The sequence below is a fragment of the Bubalus bubalis genome, chromosome 19, assembly GCF_019923935.1.
Source record: "Bubalus bubalis isolate 160015118507 breed Murrah chromosome 19, NDDB_SH_1, whole genome shotgun sequence".
Lineage (NCBI taxonomy): Eukaryota > Metazoa > Chordata > Mammalia > Artiodactyla > Bovidae > Bubalus > Bubalus bubalis.
In genome coordinates this window covers 21,423,075-21,443,343 of record NC_059175.1, presented here as the reverse complement: position 1 = coordinate 21,443,343, position 20,269 = coordinate 21,423,075, and the positions used below count along the sequence as shown (strand labels likewise).

The 20,269-nt window shown below is 41.3% G+C and overlaps 1 long non-coding RNA gene and 1 other non-coding gene across 2 annotated transcripts in view; one reads left to right on the top strand and one right to left on the bottom strand.

Moving 5' to 3' along the window:
- Nucleotides 1–20,269, top strand: part of LOC123330558 — a 63,014-nt gene that overhangs the window by 11,393 nt on the left and 31,352 nt on the right. The window contains exon 2 of the long non-coding RNA XR_006546567.2: nucleotides 8,387–8,457. This is a non-coding gene — a long non-coding RNA (uncharacterized LOC123330558). The remainder of the gene's footprint in view (nucleotides 1–8,386; nucleotides 8,458–20,269) is intronic.
- On the bottom strand, nucleotides 2,763–2,835 carry TRNAC-GCA. The gene has a single exon. It is a non-coding gene; the product is annotated as a tRNA-Cys (tRNA).

Here is a 20,269-nt window from a genome sequence, read left to right as displayed (position 1 = left end):
CCCTTGGCCTGCAAGGAGATCCAACCAGTCCATTCTAAAGGAGATCAGTCCTGGGTGTTCTTTGGAAGGAATGATGCTAAAGCTGAAACTCCAGTACTTTGGCCACCTCATGCGAAGAGTTGACTCATTGGAAAAGACTCTGATGCTGGGAGGGATTGGGGGCAGGAATAGAAGGGGATGACAGAGGATAAGATGGCTGAATGGTATCACTGACTTGATGGACATGAGTTTGCCTGAACTCCAGGAGTTGGTGATGGACAGGGAGGCCTGGCGTGCTGCAATTCATGGGGTCGCAGACAGTCAGACACGACTGAGCTACTGAACTGACTGACTGAACTGATTCCTTAGTAGAAGTCGTTTCTTTTACTTACCCATCATTGATAGTTGAAATGTAGCATATTTATTAAGGTAGTTTTGAATCCAGGTAGCAGAAAGCTGAGCTCCAATTAGTTTAAATGTATTATCCTACATAGAAAGTATATTTGTAAGATAGGCATTAGGGTTGGTTGACTACAGGTTAACTGTGTGATCAAGGCCAAATTATTATTTAGAATACCTAGTATAAAGTTAAACATAACAAATTCTAATTAATTGCCATATAGATTATAGTTTTAATAACAAATTGCAAGTATTAGGGGAGGATTTAGCTGTGAAAGATATAATTTCTGCTATAAATTCTACCCCTGAATCTGACATTAACCATGCCTTTTGACCTCAATTCTTTTAAACAGTGAAATAATAGCCTTCTGTCATAAATTTGTCTCTGTGTGTACATGTGTACATTAATTTCTTGAAGCTTTAGAATGATTACTAATATTTTATATCAGGCTGTATCAGTTTAGGCTTTGTATTATGAAAAAATAGAACCCACTCTGATTAAGCAAGATCAAATTTTATTGCAAGGTTTTAGAGTGGAATTGACATGAATTGCTCAAAGAATTGACAAGAACTTTGCAGAATCCAAATTTGGTCTAAACCATAGAAGACAAAACAAGTCAAATTGTGGTAGGACCCCATATATTAATATTAGAATCCTCTTTGCTGCTGTCGATGCCATTATTTTTGTTTTGTACTGTTTTGGGTTTTTTTGGAGGTGGGTAGGGGAAGGAATAGTGACTTTATTCAGAAAGCCAGCAGACGAAGAGGATGGTGGAGGGACTAGTGTCCCAAAGAACCATCTTGCCTGAGTTAGAATTCAGACTGCTTTAATTCTAAATGGGGAGGGAGTAAAGTAACACATGTCCTGGTTCTGATCAGCCTCTGGAGGGGATGTGTTCATTTCTTTTTTTCTGCCGTCATCCACAGGTGGGCCTGGTGGGGATGTTTCCTGTGAGCTCAAAAAGGTATTTTAGCTTAATGTTTATTACCTGAGAGGCTGGGTTCCCAAAGATGGGCCATTAACCCTATAGGCAATATCCCTCTAGAGATTAACTTAAAAAAATTATAAATTATTTTAATTAAAAAATGAGCGTGATATATTATACTGTATTATATACAAGCTATGCCGAAGTTTAAATCAAGCAATAAAACCTGCTATGATTTCAGACCAGCAGGTATACCAGAAAGTTCATGCTTTGGGGTAAGTTGAGACACTGTTTTAGCACAAGGAGCACCTTATTCCTCCCCATTATTGCTAAATCTTTCAGGCTGTGGCTCTCACCACTACACCATTGGACTCTCTTGCCCATACTTGGTCCACACGACTAGGCTCCCACATCTGTAGGAAGCCTTTGGAAGACTTAAGTCATTGGTCTGTGGTGGCATTTTTGGGTCTCATTCTTAGGATTAATAAGTCTGGGAATATCATATTGGGTGGGCTGAAATTACCTTTTCAAAGAAAGGTAAAATTTCTGCTATAAATAAATAAAAGCAATGCATCTCTATTTTTATAGACTATGTTGCTACTTAAATTTCCAGTTCAGGTCATTACTAAGCAGTTACAGATTATAATGCTGAGGATTTGTGTTACTGTTTATAGTGACCATGTATTTTAAAGGAGGCAGAATTTGTCCAAACAACCTGGTTTCATCATAAAACTTGATATGCCCAGGTGATATTTTTCCTCTTTTGATTCTGCAATGGGAGATGCCTCCCATCTACATTGGAATTCCCCTCAAATATGAAGAGTACTTAGATTTTTCGGTGGACGAAATGACAAAAGTCAACTGCACAGGAGAGAGAAAGGGAAATTTAAAAATGAAATAAAAAATTACTTTCAATTTGTAACATATGTTGGACATGTTTATGGTGTCATGTCATGAGCAATATCAAACACATTGAAGAAAAGATATGGTCCTGTATGTTTATCCAATCAGAAATTAGGTTTTTCATTTTGTAAATGCTGCTGATTTTGTTTTATTACCCTTGGGCAGTAAGAATTTTGACTGTAACAGCCATGTAGGGTCCACACTATCCATCTTTCCATGAAGTAGGAACTGGATGAGGTTCTTTACCTTGGCACATTATGAAGGCATCACTAGAGTTAGTTGAGAATGAGTTAACATGTCTTATATGAGAATGTATAAACACATACACACATACATAAATACACACATATTACTCTAAAGAGATCTCGGATATACACATACACCATGAAGTTTAAGTGATTCACAGTAAAAAAGAAAGAAAGAAAGAAAGTGAAGTCGCGCAGTTGTGTCCGACTCTTTGTGACCCCACGGATTGTAGCCCACCAGGCTTCTCCATCCATGGAATTTTCCAGGCATGAGTACTGGAGTGGGTTGCCATTTCCTTCTCCAGGGTATCTTCCTGACCCAGGGATTGAACCCGGGTCTTCTGCATTGCAGGCAGACGCTTTACCATCTGAGCCACCAGGGAATCTCCACAGTAGAGGCCCTGCGTAAATCTCTAATTATTCCTAACAAATTCATTACTCACTCGTAGCTGAGAGAGTTGTGTTTATTCTGGTTCTTATTTTTCTTTTTACAGAAAGATTTTTTTCCGGGTTCTCTTTTATGAATCTCACAGGTGTTTTATTGGAGTATAATTGTTTTACAATGTTGTCTTAGTTTCTATTATACAACAAAGTGAATCGGCTATAGATGTATATATATCCTCTCTGTCTGGAACCTCCCTCTCACTCCCCACCCCATCTGACCCTTCTAAATCATCACAGAGCACCAGCTAAGCTCCCTGAATCCCACACTGTTTTTAACACTCACTTGTTCTGAGAAGTTACTTTGTTGTTTAAGGGCAATATTACTATTTCCAGAAATCCCTGTGCCTATGCTTAGGCACTTCCTCAAAAAGTCCCTTTACAAACATTATTTTTGCTATGCAAATAGTGGCTAGTTATTTATATCCATGATTTCTCTTTGCCTGATGGTGTTCAGTTTTTCGGCCACACCTCCCCAAGCTTTGATCTTTTCCTATTTAGTCAGCTCTTTCTGTATAGTGTCCTCTGAAGCCATACAGATGCATACAGGTAATGAAAGAGGTCATGTTTTTTAATTGGAGCATAATTGCTTTACAATGTTGTGTTAATTCCTGCTGTACAACAAAGTGAATCAGCTATATGTATGCATATATACTGTCCCTCTTAGACCTCCCTCCCCGGGCCCCACTGGGTCCCCCACGTCCCATCCATCTAGGTCATCATGGAGCAGTCAGCTGAGTTCCTTGGATATATAGCAGGTTCTCACTAGCCATCTGTTTTACCCATGGTATTTGTGTCAAACCTAACCGCCCAATTCATCCCATCCCCCTGCCCCCTGCCCTCTGTGTCCACAGGTCTGCTCTCTACATCTGTCTTTATTTCTGCCCTGGAACTAGGTTCATCTGTACTTATTTTTCTAGATTCCACGTACATGGGTTAATATATGATACTTGTTTTTCTCTTTCTTTTTTTTTTTTTTTTTTCACCATTTCCTAATGTTTTTATTTATTTATTTTTAATTAATTTATTTTTATTGAAGGAAAATTGCTTTACTTAATTTTGTTGTTTTCTGTCACACCTCAACATGAATCAGCCACATGTATACAGATGTCTCCTCCCTTTTGAACCTCCTACCCATCTCATGACCCATCCCACCTCTCTAGGTTGATACAGAACCCCTGTTTGAGCTTCCTGAGCCATACAGCAAATTTCCTTTGGCTATTTTACATATGGTAATGAAAGTTTCCATGTTACTCTTTCATATATCTCACCCTCCCCTACCCTCTCCCCATGTCCATAAATTTATTCTATATGTCTGTTTCTACATTGTTGCCCTGTAAATAAATTCTTCAGTATCATTTCTCTAGATTTTGTATATATGCATTAGAATATGATCTTTCTCTTTCTCTTTCTGACTCACTTCACTCTGTATAATAGGTTCTAGGTTCATCCACCTCATCAGAACTGAATCAAATGTGTTCCTTTTTATGGCTGAGTAATATTCCATTGTGTATATGTATCACAACTTCTTTATCCATTCATCTGTCGATGGACATCTAGGTTGTTTTCATGTTCTAGCTATTGTAAATAGTGCTGCATGAACAATGGGATACATGTGTCTCTTTCAATTTTGGTTTCCTCAAGGTAGATGCCTAGGAGTGGGATTGCTGGGTCATATGGTGGTTTTATTCCTAGTTTTTAAAGGAATCTCCATACCATCTTCCATAGTGGCTGTATCAATTTACAGTCCCACCAACAGTGCAAGAGTGTTCCCTTTTCTCCACACCCTTTCCAGCGTTTATTGTTTGTAGACTTTTTGATGAGGGCCATTCTGACTGGTGTGAGGTGATATCTCATTGTAGTTTTGATGTCATTTCTCGAATAATGAGTGATGTTGAGCACCTTTTCATGTTTTTGTTAGTCATCTGTGTTTCTTCTTTGGAGAAATGTCTGTTTAAGTCTTTTTCCCACTTTTTGATTGGGTTGTTTGTTTTTCTGGCATTGAGATGTATGTGCTGCTTGTATATTTTGGAAATTAATCCTTTATTAGTTGTTTCATTTGCTATTATTTTCTCCCATTCTGAGGGTTGTCTTTTCAGCTTGCTTGTAGTTTCCTTTGCTGTGCAAAAGCTTGTAAGTTTAATCAGGTCCCACTTGTTTACTTTTGTTTTTATTTCTGTTACTCTGGGAGGTGGGTCATAGAGGATTTTGCTTTGATTTATGTTATTGAGTGTTCTGCCTATGTTTTCCTCTAAATTTTATAGTTTCTGGTCTTACATTTAGGTCTTTAATCCATTTTGAGTTTACCTTTGTGTATGGTGTTAGGAAGTGTTCTAATTTCATTCTTTTACATGTAGCTCTCCAGTTTTCCCGGCACCATTTATTGAAGAGGCTGTCTTTGTCCCATTGTATTTTCTTGCCTCCTTTGTCAAGAATAAGGTACACATTGTTTTTCTCTTTCTGACTTACTTCACTCTATGACAGACTCTAGGTCTATTCATATCTGCACAATGACCCAGTTTCATTTCTTTTTTATGGTTGAGTAATATTCCATTGTATATATGTGCCACATCTTCTTTATCCATTCAAAAAGACACATGTACCCCCGATGTTCATTGCAGCACTATTTCCAATAGCCAGAACACAGAAACAACTGAAGTGTCCATCTACAGATGAACGAAAGCAGGTATGTTTTGAGTTGTTAGAAAGGATGGCTGCTCAACTGTGACTTTAGGGGCAAAACTATTGTTTGTGATTGGAAACAAAGTATCTGTTGCTGGGCTGAAACACCTCCCTAGTACCTCAGTGAAGGTGAAGCACATTCTTTCTGGAAGCAGGTCTGCACAGGGGTAAGCCTGAGAGTGGAGGCCATGGCACACTGAACAGAACAAGGGGTAGACCTGAAGGAGACTTCAGAAGACAAGAAATGGGGTAATCTTTCTGTAAATTTTTCCTATATGCCAAGTATCTTTTAATGCCTCACATTTATTGGGGTAGGTAATCCTTGTTCGAACAAAGCCGACACAAACATGTATAGACACAGAGATTCCAATGTTCTAATAATCCAATGACAACAATAATCTTTAATAAACCTAAATGATTGCTTAATTTTGAATCATAGACCCACTTTTGCCCCTAACTAGTTATGACCAACCTCGATAGCATATTAAAAAGCAGAGACATTACTTTGCCAACAAAGGTCTGTCTAGTCAAGGCTATGGTTTTTCCTGTGGTCATGTATGGATGTGAGAGTTGGACTGTGAAGAAAGCTGAGCACCAAAGAATTGATGCTTTTGAACTGTGGTGTTGGAGAAGACTCTTGAGAGTCCCTTGGACTGCAAGGAGATCCAACCAGTCCATTCTGAAGGAGATCAGCCCTGGGATTTCTTTGGAAGGAATGATGCTAAAGCTGAAACTCCAGTACTTTGGCCACCTCATGTGAAGAGTTGACTCATTGGAAAAGACTCTGATGCTGGGAGGGATTGGGGGCAGGAGGAGAAGGGGACGACACAGAATGAGATGGCTGGATGGCATCACCGACTCAATGGACGTGAGTTTGAGTGAACTCCGGGAGTTGGTGTTGGACAGGGAGGCCTGGTGTGCTGTGATTCATGGGGTTGCAAAGAGTCGGACACGACTGAGCAACTGAACTGAACTGAGTGTGTGGCCTTGGCTCAGTCACCCACCCCTTTGAATGTCATTTCTTGAATGTGCAAAACTAGAGACTGAAGGAATGCTGAAGTGACTTCTTGTATAATATACTATGAGTTTGTGAACCCAAAATCTCATGGAAAATGCTCTGCATTTTACCTGTTCCCCCTAAATTGAGTCAGTTATCCTCAGTGAGAGATATGACATTTAAAGTTCAGTTTGCTAAATAATCTAAGAATCAAATACAGCAGTAATGCAAGCTTGGTTTTTCCTTTATCTGGACCATCTCTAGTAAAGACAGAGCCAGTGATGCAGCCTCAATGTATTCTGGGCCTGTTTGTGTGCGGCAATGCCAGAGTTGTATAGTTGTGACAGAGATAGAATCACCAGACAATATACAGGAAACCCAGCTAAATTTGAATTTCAGATAAACAATAAACCTTGCTTGAGATGTACTTGTAAAGCTTAGTGTTCTTTATTTTTCTGGGCACACTCTGGCCATCCTAGGCAGAGACTGGATGACCCACAAAGCCTAACATGCTTACCACTTTGCCTTCTGTAGCACAAGTTTGCCAACTGTTGATGTGGAAGAAAGATTTCTGAACTAGAATGAAAAATAAAATCCAAGTTTTAGATCTGATTTAGTTTCTAATTTGCTGTTTAACCCTGGGTTCGATCTCAGTTTTCATGTTTACAGTTCAGTCTACTGATACCTCCTTACCTGCTTCCCAGGGTTGTTTGGGAATAGTTGGTGTACTCAGATGGAATGGAGATGGATTTACCCCAGAAGGAGGCAAGGGTTTATTTTCCAACATTGTACTTATAGATCTTTAGTTTTCTCTTCCGTTTCCATTTGACCCTTGCTGTTTCCAGTCTGTGTTTTTCCTGAGTGCAGAGACAAGAGGACACAGTAGTACACAGTTTGGTGCTAGCTGGAAGGAAGGGTGATAACCAGATATTATTCTTGAAACCAGCTGGCTGAACAGATGTTGAATACAATTTCAAACAGATATCTTTTTACTTCTTTGATCAATCTCCATGCTAGAGAGTATTTTATTCTGTGCATTAGGAATGAATGTAACTGCTTTTCCTATCTTGAAAAAAAATCACTCTTCAGGAATCATACACAGGATTAATCTCTCCTGCTTTCCATTTTGACAACTTTAGCATTAGTGAGAGCAGAGGCTGTATTTCAAAGGTGTGGTGACACAAGAATTCATTTCTGTTCAGAGACAGAATGAAAACAGAAAAGAGGAAAGAGACAAATGCTAGTATTAGGCCATCTTTAAAGAATTATTCCATTCTTCCTAGCATCTTGCTGTAAAATATTTGACTGGGAGCTCACCAAATTATGACTCTGTGCTGCATTAAAATTGTGGCTACTTAGTTTTGTTTTTAAAATCCGTGCTAATGAAAACTTTAGGAAGAGTTGGGTACTCTCTTCTGCACTCCTGTAGAACTTTAAATATAGTTCTATTCTGGCCAAATAATTCATTATTCATTTGTTTTCTTAATAGCTTGTGAGTTTTTTGATATCATGAGTTTTTATTCATCTCCATATCTCCCAGCCCTTGACATTGTCCTCACAGGTGATTGAATGAATGAAATAACTATGAAACTGATGGAAGCATTTATATGCCATGAAATTCTTTATTGGTTCACTTCAAGTCTCTGTTTTTTGAAATAATTTTTCAGTGATTTGATTACAGTTTGATATGAGATGCTTAATTAGAATTGCAATCTGACTTCTATTCCTCATAACTCTTTTTTCTCTGTCCTTAACTCAATATGAATAATTCCTGAGTGGGTAACTCTGAGCTCTACTTTCTTTTCAATTTCCAGTCCTGGATGTGTCTACCTGGATGTTCTATAAACACCACACGCTCCATGTGCAAGATGTGCTAGACAATGAGGTAATGACGTGGGTTGGGGGCAGAAGGCGGATTCTTTTTTTTTTTTTTAATTAATTTTATTGAGTATAGTTGCTTTACAATGTTGTGCTAGTTTCTACTGTATAGCAAAGTGAATCAGCTATAGGTATACACACATCCCCTCTTTTTTCTTTCTTTCCCGCTTAGGTCACCATGCAGCACTGAGTAGGGTTCCTTAAGCTATACAGTATCTTCTCATTTGTTGTCTATGGAAAGGGGGTGGTGGTGAGATGAATGGGAAATTGGGATTGACATATATACACTGTGATACTATCTAAAAAATAGAGGGCCAATTCTTAATTCACCTCTTCTACTAACTGGCTCAGTGACTTGTTAAGTAATTTAACTCTTCTGGGAGCCAATTCCCTCAGGCCAGTATGAGGCAGTAGCTGTAATAATGGCTTCTGAGCTCTACATAGCACAGTTCCTACAGTGTTTTGATACACACCAAAAGCCAAAAGTATTTAATGTTGCAATGGCACCCCACTCCAATACTCTTGCCTGGAAAATCCATGGACGGAGGAGCCTGGTGGGCTGCAGTCCATGGGGTCGCAAAGAGTCGGACACGACTGAGCGACTTCCCTTTCACTTTTCACTTTCATGCATTGGAGAAGGAAGTGGCAACCCACTCCAGTGTTCTTGCCTGGAGAATCCTAGGGATGGGGGAAGCCTGGTGGGCTGCCGTCTATGGGGTTGCACAGAGTCGGACACGACTGAAGCGCCTTAGCAGCAGCAGCAGGCATTACTTACACTAGGTGATGAAAATGTAGACCTTAAAGGAGATCAATGAAAAATACATTGTAATTCTATTAGGCAGTTCTCTTAAGCAGTTAAATGGAGGTTTTGTTTAGAAGGAAATCTGTTTGAACTTTGCCATCACAGCTCCACTGGTAAAGAAATAGAGCCTTGGTATCATGGAAGTGCTAGGGGAGTCAATGCAAACCATGCAGCCATCTCTCTTGGGAATAACTTCCATTACTGTTTGGGCGAGTCTTTAAGAAGACCCTGTGTCAACACTTTCTGTGATGGTCACTGTGCCTTGCTGAGCTGCTTCATCTAGAACAGCCTGTCTCAAGCTGTGTTCATGTCAGGACACACTGTTCCTCATTACAGCTTCATGTCAGGACTCACTGCTCTTCATTACAGCTTCCAGGTGCCAAGGCCAAGAAATACTCCAATGGGAACCCACTTGACAGGATATACATGTTACCAAATTGGAGGCCTACGGCTACATGGCTACATTGCCTTTGGGTCAGGATAGGTGGTCTGACTTCAGTGGGACTTGCATCACAGTGTGCAAAATATTAACTTCCTGAAGCCATGGCTTGGGAATAGGATATTATGTTTCAATGTCAAATATGTCAAAATGTACCATTTGTTTTTAAGTATTTTTTTTTTCTAGGTCCCTTTCCTGATTTTTTTTTTTTTTTTTTTAAGAAATAAAATGGAAGCCTTTTCACACAGGGCTACCTTGAAACTTTTTGAGCAGGATCCTGCCCATTCCATGTCTGTTCATAATTATCAGGCCAGCCATCCCCAAACAGTGAACCCATGAGCTCATGGAGGCAGGTCACAGACACTCTAGTTTTCATGGTCCCACTGATCTGTTTGTAGTCCCACTGATCTGTTCCTGCCTGGATACCACCATGATCCTAGCACAGTCCTACTCTGAAGCTGTGGCTAAAATGCCTCTGGTGTGGGTGTTGTTTTAGGTATGTGTTTTTGATGTATCTATGGGATCTGTAAGTGGAATGCTCAGTTGAAAACTGGAGGTGCATACTTAGAACTCAGGGAAGAGATCTGAGCTGGACATATGAAACTGGGATTCATCAGTGCTAGGGGGTTGTTATAATGATCAAAGTAGATGAGATAACTTAGGGCATGTGTGGAATGAGAAGGGTGAGAAACCCTTCTTAGAGAAGGGTCTGAGAAACCTGCACCATGAGTTAAGATGACCAAAAGTGATCCTGAGATGATCCTCAGAAGTGTTACGTTGCTTCCTAGTAAGGTAGGCTCTGTCTGAGAGACACTTTTCTGCTTCCTTCAGAACGTAGGCACTGACCAGCTTTACCTTTTTTTCCTGTTGATCACAGCTTTAGATTGAGTTGTGTTGAATTCCTTGACAACATCTTTTTCTTAGTCCAGAGATAGATAATCCCCTCCTTATTGGCATTCCAGTCATTTGGCTGGATTCCAACAGAGATGTTTTGAAATCTTTCTTAGAAGATTTGCAATCAGTTGCAGTGGAGACATAATTCACATTTCAAGTATGGAAGCTTAGATTTTATCACATGGGTAAAGCTGTCGTTCTCAACTAAAAGTGATTCTGCTCTCCATGGGACATTAAAAAAATTTCACTGCTCTGTATGTGTCTTAATAATTTTGTTGGGTCTGAGGGTATGAAATTTCAGAAATGAAGTTTAAACACAAGTACACTTTAGTACTATTAACTGTTCAGTCAGTCAGTCAGTTTAGTTGCTCAGTCGTGTCTGACTCTTTGCGACCCCATGGACTGCAGCACACCAGGCCTCCCTGTCCATCACCAACTCCCGGAGCTTACTCAAAGCATGTCCGTTGAGTCTGTGATGCCATCCAACCATCTCAGCCTCTGTCATCCCCTTCTCCTCCTGCCTTCAATCTTTCCCAGCATCAGGGTCTTTTGAAATGAGTCAGTTCTTCACATCACGTGGCTAAAGTACTGGAGTTTCAGCTTCAGTGTTGGTCCTTCCAATGAATATTCAGGACTGATTTCCTTTAGGATGGACTGCTTGGATCTCCTTGCAGTCCAAGGGACTCTCAAGAGTCTCCTCCAACACCACAGTTCAAAAGCATCAATTCTTCAATGCTCAGCTTTCTTTATAGCCCAACTCCCACATCCATACATGACTACTGGAAAAACCATAGCTTTGACTAGACGGACCTTTGTTGGCAAAGTAATGTCTCTGCTTTTTAATATGCTGTCTAGGCTGGTCTTAACTTTCCTTCCAAGGAGTAAGCGTCTTTTAATTTCATGGCTGCAGTCACCATCTGCAGTGATTTTGGAGTCCAAAAAAATAAAGTCTATCACTGTTTCCCCATCTATCTGCCATTAAGTGATGGGACTGGATGCCATGATCTTAGTTTTCTGCATGTTGAGTTTTAAGCCAAGTTTTTCACTTTCCTCTTTCACTTTCATCAAGAGGCTCTTTAGTTCTTCTTCAATTTGTGCCATAAGGGTGGTGTCATCTGCATATCTGAGGTTACTGATATCTCTCCCAGAAATCTTGATTACAGCTTGTGTCTCATCCAGCCCAGCGTTTCTCATGATGTACTCTGCATAAAAGTTAAATAATCAGGCTAACAATATACAACCTCGACGAACTCCTTTTCCTATTTGGAATCAGTCTGTTGTTCCATGTCCAGTTCTAACTGTTGCTTCCTGACTTGCATACCAAGAGGCAGGTCAGGTGGTCTTGTATTCCCATCTCTTGAAGAATTTTCCACAGTTTGTTGTAATCCACACAGCCAAAGGCTTTGGCATAGTCAATAAGGCAGAAATAGATGTTTTTCTGGAACTCTCTTGGTTTTTCAGTGATCCAATGGATGTTGGGCTTCCCTGGGGCTCGGACAGTAAAGTGTCTACCTGCAATGTAGGAGACCTGAGTTTGATCCCTGGGTTGGGAAGATCCCCTGGAGAAGGAAATGGCAACCCACTGCAGTATTCTCGCCTGGGAAATTCCACAGACAGAGGACACTGGCAGGCTACAGTCCTTGGGGTTGCAAAGAGTCTGACACGACTGAGCAACTAACACATTCCAAAAAAACAAAACCAAAAAACAATGGATGTTGGCAATTTGATCTCTGGTTGCTCTCCCTTTTCTAAATCCAGCTTGAACATCTGGAAGTTCACAGTTCACATATTGCTGAAGCCTGGCTTGGAGAATTCTGAGCATTACTTTAAGAGTGTGTGAGATGAGTGCAATTGTGTGGTAGTTTGAGCACTCTTTGGCATTGCCTTTCTTTGGGATTGGCATGAAAACTGACCTTTTCCAGTCCTGTGGCCACTGCTGAGTTTTCCAAATTTGCTGGCATATAGAGTGCAGCACTTTCACAGCATCATATTTTAGGATTTGAAATGGCTCAACTGGAATTCCATCACCTCCACTAGCTTTGTTCGTAGTGATGCTTCCTAAGGCCCACTTGACTTTGCATTCCAGGATATCTGGGTCTAGGTGAGTGATCACATCATCGTGATTATCTGGGTCATGAAGATCTTTTCTGTATAGTTCTTCTGTATATTCTTGCCACCTCTTCTTAATATTTTCTGCTTCTGTTAGGTCCATACCATTTCTGTCCTTTATTGTGCCCTTCTTTGCATGAAATGTTCCCTTGGTAAGTCTAATTTTCTTAAAGAGATCTCTGGTTTTTCCCATTCTATTGTTTTCCTCTATTTCTTTGCATTGATCACTGAGGAAGGCTTTCTTATTTCTCCTTGCTATTCTTTAGAACTCTGCATTCAAACGGGTATATCTTTCCTTTTCTCCTTTAACTGTTACCAATCATTACTTTTGTTCTTACTCTCTTTTCCAATCCCAGGTCAATTATTTAGTAAATATGTTTAGTTTGGGCCCTCAAATCTCCTTACATATGACTGTGTTAACAAGTGTGAACCAGCTGTCACATATAGCTAGTCTAAGCATCTGAACACTAAAAGAGAACCAATACTCTATTCTTCTTCTATACAGTACTATACAGATTTGAAAAAAATTTCATGCAAAATAAAAGACCCTGGCATTTTCAGTTCAGTCCCTCAGTCATGTCCGACTCTTTGCATCCCCAGGAATCGCAGCATGCCAGGCCTCCCTGTCCATCATCAACTCCCAGAGTTCACTCAGACTCACGTCCATTGAGTCAGTGATGCCATCCAGCCATCTCATCCTCTGTCGTCCCCTTCTCCTCCTGCCCACAATCCCTCCCAGCATCAGAGTCTTTTCCAATGAGTCAACTCTTCGCATGAGGTGGCCAAAGTACTGGAGTTTCAACTTTAGCATCATTCCTTCCAAAGAAATCCCAGGGCTGATCTCCTTCAGAATGGACTGGTTGGATCTCCTTGCAGTCCAAGGGACTCTCAAGAGTCCTCTCCAACGCCACAGTTCAAAAGCATCAATTCTTCGGTGCTCAGCCTTCTTCACAGTCCAACTCTCACAACCATACATGACCACAGGAAAAACCATAGCCTTGACTAGACGGACCTTTGTTGGCAAAGTAATGTCTCTGCTCTTCAATATGCTACCTAGGTTGGTCATAATTTTCCTTCCAAGGAGTAAGCGTCTTTTAATTTCATGGCTGCAGTCACCATCTGCAGTGATTTTGGAGCCCCCAAAAATAAAGTCTGACACTGTTTCCACTGTTGCCCCATCTATTTGCCATGAAGTGATGGGACCAGATGCCATGATCTTCGTTTTCTGAATGTTGAGCTTTAAGCCAACTTTTTCACTCTCCTTTTTCACTTTCATCAAGAGGTTTTTTAGCTCCTCTTCACTTTCTGCCATAAGGGTGGTGTCATCTGCATATCTGAGGTTATTGATATTTCTCCCGGCAGTCTTGATTCCAGCTTGTGCTTCTTCCAGCCCAGAGTTTCTCATGATGTACTCTGCATATAAGTTAAATAAGCAGGGTGACAATATACAGCCTTGATGTACTCCTTTTCCTATTTGGAAGCAGTCTGTTATTCCCTGTTGTGAGCAAATATTTCCATTCTTTTTTAATATTAAAAACATATCATGAATGCTATTGCTACATCCATTGGTCCCAAGTTGGATAACATTGGACATGATATCTAGGGCTCCTGGCTTTAACATCATTTAATTAATATCATTTTTTATATTATATTCTAGTTTCTATTCATGAGACTTTTAAATTTAAAAGTCATGCAGTCATTTATTTGTTTTGATGCTTGATACTAACTTTTAGCATTGCACCTCTTGCCAGTGAGACTTTATCAATAACTCTAGGGGGTTTGTCAGTTTGTTCTTAAGCCAAGGTTTTATTAAGTCAACTTATATCAATTTTTATGAAAGGAATTGTAGAATTCTGTATATTATAAATCAAACAGATATGGAAGGGTTAACTGCAGAGAGATGGGCCAGAGTTGTTGGACTATGATCTGAAAATAAATGTAGTTGGGGAAGAGGCAGGTGCTGGTGAGGTAGTGGGAAATTACAGATATTATTGTTAGTGAAGAGAAGAAATCCAGGGAGGTAGAAAGGTACAGCATGAGAACATAGAAAGTGATAACAGGCAAGCAGGCAGCATAAAGAAATTCCAAAGCAAAATATCAGGAGCACTGAACAGGCAGATCTTTGCAGTTCTGGTGGGTTGTCGTCATTGTGAGCCAGGGTAGAGTTTGTTGGAACTCAGCCCTGAAGCAGCTGCCCCCTGGGCAGTTACCAGCATGGAGGTTTAGGCACAGGAAAACAAGTAAGGGACATGGCCATCAGATGGCATATCACCTGGAGAAAGTTCCACTTACGAGAATGTGGGATCAAGTTCACAGCTAGAGGAGGAGAAAGTGTGATGAAGTCCCCAACTGGTGACCACAAGGGACGGAAATCCAATTCAGTCTAGTTCGAGAGAAAATGGAAATTGTAGGGTCCTGGAATTTGAAAGTCCAAGGGTAGCTGGTAGCGTTAACTATCTGCACAGGCTTTTGGCCATGAAACCCAATCCCCTTGCCTCGAGCACAGGCTGGATTCAGTGGCTCACTCAGTGGAGTGCAACGGCAATGCAGTCTGTGGCTCTGGACATTGTGGCCTTCTGCTTGCTCTCATTCTTGGGTCATTCACTCTGGAGAAGTCATGTTGTGAGGAGACCTGGGCAGCCCTGTGGAAGCACCCACTTGGCAATGGACTGATGCCTTCAGCCAATAGTCATCTTTGAAGCAGATTCTCTAGACAAGGTTCCCAGACAAGCCTGCAGATGACAGTAGCCTGACCTGTACCTGGACTCCAGCTGCGTGGGAGACCCTTGGCTAGAACCACCCAGCTGAGCTACTCCCTGATTCCTGACTCTCAGAAACTTGGGAAATAACACATTATTGTTTTAAGTTTGTGGGTTTTAGGGTAATAATGTACCAATAGATAATTGACAGAGGAGGATGCAGTTTTAGGCCTAGTTTGATCCTGGGTCTCAAATGCTAAAGTCAATGAACCATGTTATTCTGCTTTTTAGCTTGGCTTTTTAATTTTTTTCCTTTGTTTGCAAATTAGCTTGCTGTATGTTTTATAGGTGATGGCTTCAGATAATCATAAGCTTACATCCTTATGGTTCATGATGTAGGAGAGAAATTCTGTTTTTCTCAAGGTCCGCATATGATCTTAAGAGAGAATTGTTATCAACTTCTATAGAATCATGTGTCTACCAGGCACTGCTTCCCACCCCGCCAGGGAGATAACATAGAATCATTGCTTGAGTTGGCTCTTGTGCCCACATGCAGAGTCTCATTGTAACCATCCTCCTTCCAACCACATGGGATGTGGCAGAGGTAATTAATTCCCTCATAGCAGGGTATTATTGCCAGAAGAAAGGAGATAGTGGTGCTGGTGAAGAGAAGACAAGAGATGCTGGCACAGAGGAGCCAAGTAGGATTACAGAGAATTTTCTGCCTTTTTTCATTTACAACTACTCATTCAGCACAATCTCAATAAGATTAAATAACTGACACATAAGCTCAAAAATGGTCAGTATCAGCTTTTTAAAATACAGTAGCACCGCTGTTATTATTTAGCGATCTTGCCTATCCAGACAAGCTTAAGAACCAAGAAGTAAATACACATAGAAGTAGAATGAGTTTTATCAATAGATACGCCCTCTGGTCTTCTTTCTGAACCCTGATTTTCCTTGTTTTTTTAAACCCACTGTTCTTAGAAGCTGACTGTATGCCTTAGGGTTGGCCATCCTGGGAGCTCAGTATACCCGCAGTCCACTCTTCAGAGAAGCAGCTGCTCATACCTCATTATGCATAGATCGTAATGATGATGATGGTAGTAGGTAAAATCTGCCGAGCACTTTATGCTCCAGGCTTATTGAGGGTTCAACCAGACAGGCAGAACCAGTTGGAGACTAGATAAATGTTATACACACACACACACACACACATACACACACATATGTATATATATATAAAACACAATTTGTTTCAAGGAATTGGCTTACATGACTGTGGGGACTAACTAAGCCCAGGGAGCCCAGTGTTCTTAGGGCAGGTGGTCAGGAAGGGAAGACTCTAAGCAGGCTGAAACCCACTGGCATGAAGTCTCCTTCTTTCCTTCCCTGTTGTCTATAGACAAGAGTGTCTCTCTTCCTTTCCTCTCCTCCTTATTCCTCCCTCTCCCAGGGAAAGTCCAAGTTTTCTTTTAAATCCTCCAAATCATTTAAGTCTACATATACTGAATAATTTTCCTTCCAACTGATTGTGGCCCGCATGGGATACTCTCTCTAACTTAAGTCAACTGATTAGGGACTTTACTATATCTGCAAAATCTCTTCATTCTGCACCTATGTTAGTCTCTGAAACTGGAGACTGTAGTTCAGTCTAAACAAGTTGGCACATCAAAAAAAAAAAAAACCCATTGCAGTGCTTTATATGAATATTATTTTACTCCTTGCAATAAAACAATTTTTCTCCATTCTATGAATGAATAGAGACCCATCCATGTCCAATAAACTTGCCTATGGGCTCATAGTAAGTGACATAACTAAGTTACCAAGCCAGGCCTTTTCTCTTCTAACCTGAGCTCCTTCTATCAACACAATGCTATTTGGTGCTGGCCACATCTGGTTAGACCTTATTTAGAGACCAAAACTGTGGGCAAAGGCAGCCATCTCTGGATAACCAATGGCTATTGAGGCAATGTGATGTGAGATCTTTGTTCAGAAGGAATGGCCCAAACTGAGTAGTAACAGACAGTCAGATTCTGAGTGTTGGGGAATTTCAAAGTGAGACTCAGAAAGGGATAGAGACATAAAGGGTAGAAGCCCAGATTCACACACACAGAAAAGTGTCAGCAGGAAATGTGGGGCAGTCGAAGGCATGTACAAGCTGCAACAGAAAGAGGAAAGAGGGAACAGGTTGGCAAAATCAAGAGAGTGAAAAGACAGGTGGCAAAACATCACTGGAGGAAGATCTTGCGTTAAGGTGGATGCCTGAGGGCATGGACTGGAGGAGCACCGGCTTCATTCTTGGATTGCACATTTTGTACTTCCCCAAGCTCACTTGGGCTTTCTTGGTGGCTCAGTGGTAAAGGATCTGCCTGCAATACCTGAGCCGCAGAAGACATGGTTTCAATTCCTGGGTTGGGAAGATCCCTTGAAAGAGTGCATGGCACACACTCCAGTGTTCAGGCATGGACAGGGGAGCCTGGTGGGCTATAGTCCATGGGATAAGAGTCAGACATGACTGAGTGACTTACACTTAGCACAAGCTCACTTGGTATTGGCATGGCAAACATATGATTTACTTCCCTTTAAGAGCTAAGGGCGAAATTTTAGGATTCAGAATTTTAGGGAGAATTTATGGGTTCAGAATTTTAGGGAGAGGGCCTAAAGGGATATTAATCCAGCCAGAGAAGCCACCCCCATCATCTTGGCTGACTGACAGGTCTATCCAGCTTCTGTGTGGTCCAACCAAGCCTCTTCTGGTGTGATGCTCTCCCTTAAGTTCTCACATAAGGGATACTGGACACAGATGGCATTTATCCCTGATGGGCTACAAATCTGATAGTCTTCCTACTCAGGGTGGATCATCATAGGTATTGCTTGTGAGCTTGAGGAACACGTAGGCACTCAGGCTCCACCCAAACCTACTGAATCCAAATCTATAATAAGAGTCTCAGCTAATTTGTGTGCACATTAAAATTCAACAGAACACATTATCCATTCATGGTAGGCTGCATCTGAGCATGTTCCAAATCCTTTTACCTGGTGATAGCTGTATTAAGGGGTCCACAGTTTCATCCCATCCATTCTATGAAAGCCCACTCTGCCTCCCCAACAGGGAATATGATAACTGGGCCATGAGAGCTGGGCTCTGTACCCTGGATAACAGTTGAGTTTCCTATGAGAGCTGGTTTTGGGAATGCTGAGCCTTCTTCAGTATTTTGTAAATTTTTATATAGTCCTCCTTTAACTGAGGGGCCTGACTGCATGAGTGTTTCTTGCAACTTAATGGATTGTGACAAATAGCCTGGATGATTTAATTTGCAAAGCTACAGGGATTATAACAGTAGTAAATTAAACCTGAGGAGAAAGTCTTTTAGAAATAGGTACACGGAGAGCAACAAGAAGCTGTTGGTGAGAAACAACCCCTGAATATAATAACCTGCGCCATTTTCTGTGGGTGAAAACTGCCCTGCAGGCCTCCTTCAAAAGGATCTCTGGCTCTCTCAGTATTGCAGAATGTACAGTACATGGTGATAAGGATGGATGAGTCATGAGACAAAGATTTAGCTGCCCACATCATACTGATTAGGAAGGCAGGGAAGTTTAAAATGCAGGTTTAAAATATTTTCAAAAAGTCTAATGACAATAATGCATAATTTGGAGTTTCTCTAAAAGTCTCAGCTGTCTGGAAAACAGATGACCAGATGACTCACTCTCCAGGCCTCTAGAGGACAAAGTGCCCTGAAATACTCATCGCTGCTCCCACCCGCAAGGAGCGTGTCTCCCACAGCCCCAGCTGCTAGTCCATCCTCCCCTTGTCACCAGGGTTTATTTTTCCCAGCTGAGGCCATCAAATCCACTCTTTTGAGAGTCTACAATTGGGACACAGAGCCTCGAGCTGGTGTTTGTCAGGTGTGTGAGTTAAGAAACTGTATGAAGTTGAGGCTGGGTTCACTAAGGTTTGCGGAAGCTCGGAAAGCTGGCATCAGAGTGAATGTGAGCTAAAAGCCCCTCAGCCCCATGGGCCTGGAGAGAGAAACTTCTCTCAGTCCCTCCACTCATTCTGATTCTTCTGAGGTTCTATTCTATTACCTTCTTTGGGTCCCTGGAAATACCCTGTGTCCTTCCAGAAAAGTCTGCTATTTTTGATTAAGCTCATTTGAGTAGTGGCTGTTCCTTGAAAACAGTTATTTTTTGTTGAAGATAAGAGGTTTTTAACACCTAAAACCCATGAAGATCCCTAGTATTTTATTTTTCAAAAATGTACTTTTTCTTTTTTTTTTTGCCTTAAATGCTAATTTTATTTTATTTTATTTTTAAACTTTACATAATTGTATTAGTTTTGCCAAATATCAAAATGAATCCGCCACAGGTATACATGTGTTCCCCATCCTGAACCCTCCTCCCTCCTCCCTCCCCATTCCATCCCTCTGGGTCGTCCCAGTGCACCAGCCCCATAGAATAGATTTAGAGTCTATTGCTAAGATAGCACAATTCCCATGTATCCTGCACCCAGTTCCTCCTGATACTGTGGTGGCCATGGGACAAGAGGGGGTAGAGACAGAGCAGAAAGAGGAACATATCATCATCCTATGGACCAGACTGTCCATAGAGGGAATGGGCATTGTGGCAGGCCTGGGTGCCAGGCTGGAGTCCTGGGCAGAGGTCAGTGACTGAGGCCAGCAGTGGGTAGGAGGACCTAGGAATGTGCCTGGCCTCAGGGTGCAAGATGGGCATAGGAAATAGGCTGAGAACTTGGAAACAACACCCTAGGGTGGGGCACAGGTGCAGAAGGGGTTACGTCCTAGCAGCAAGGGTGACCCAGCTTTGCCCTGATCATAGAAGCTGTTGCAGTGGAGGTGATGAGATAAGGGGT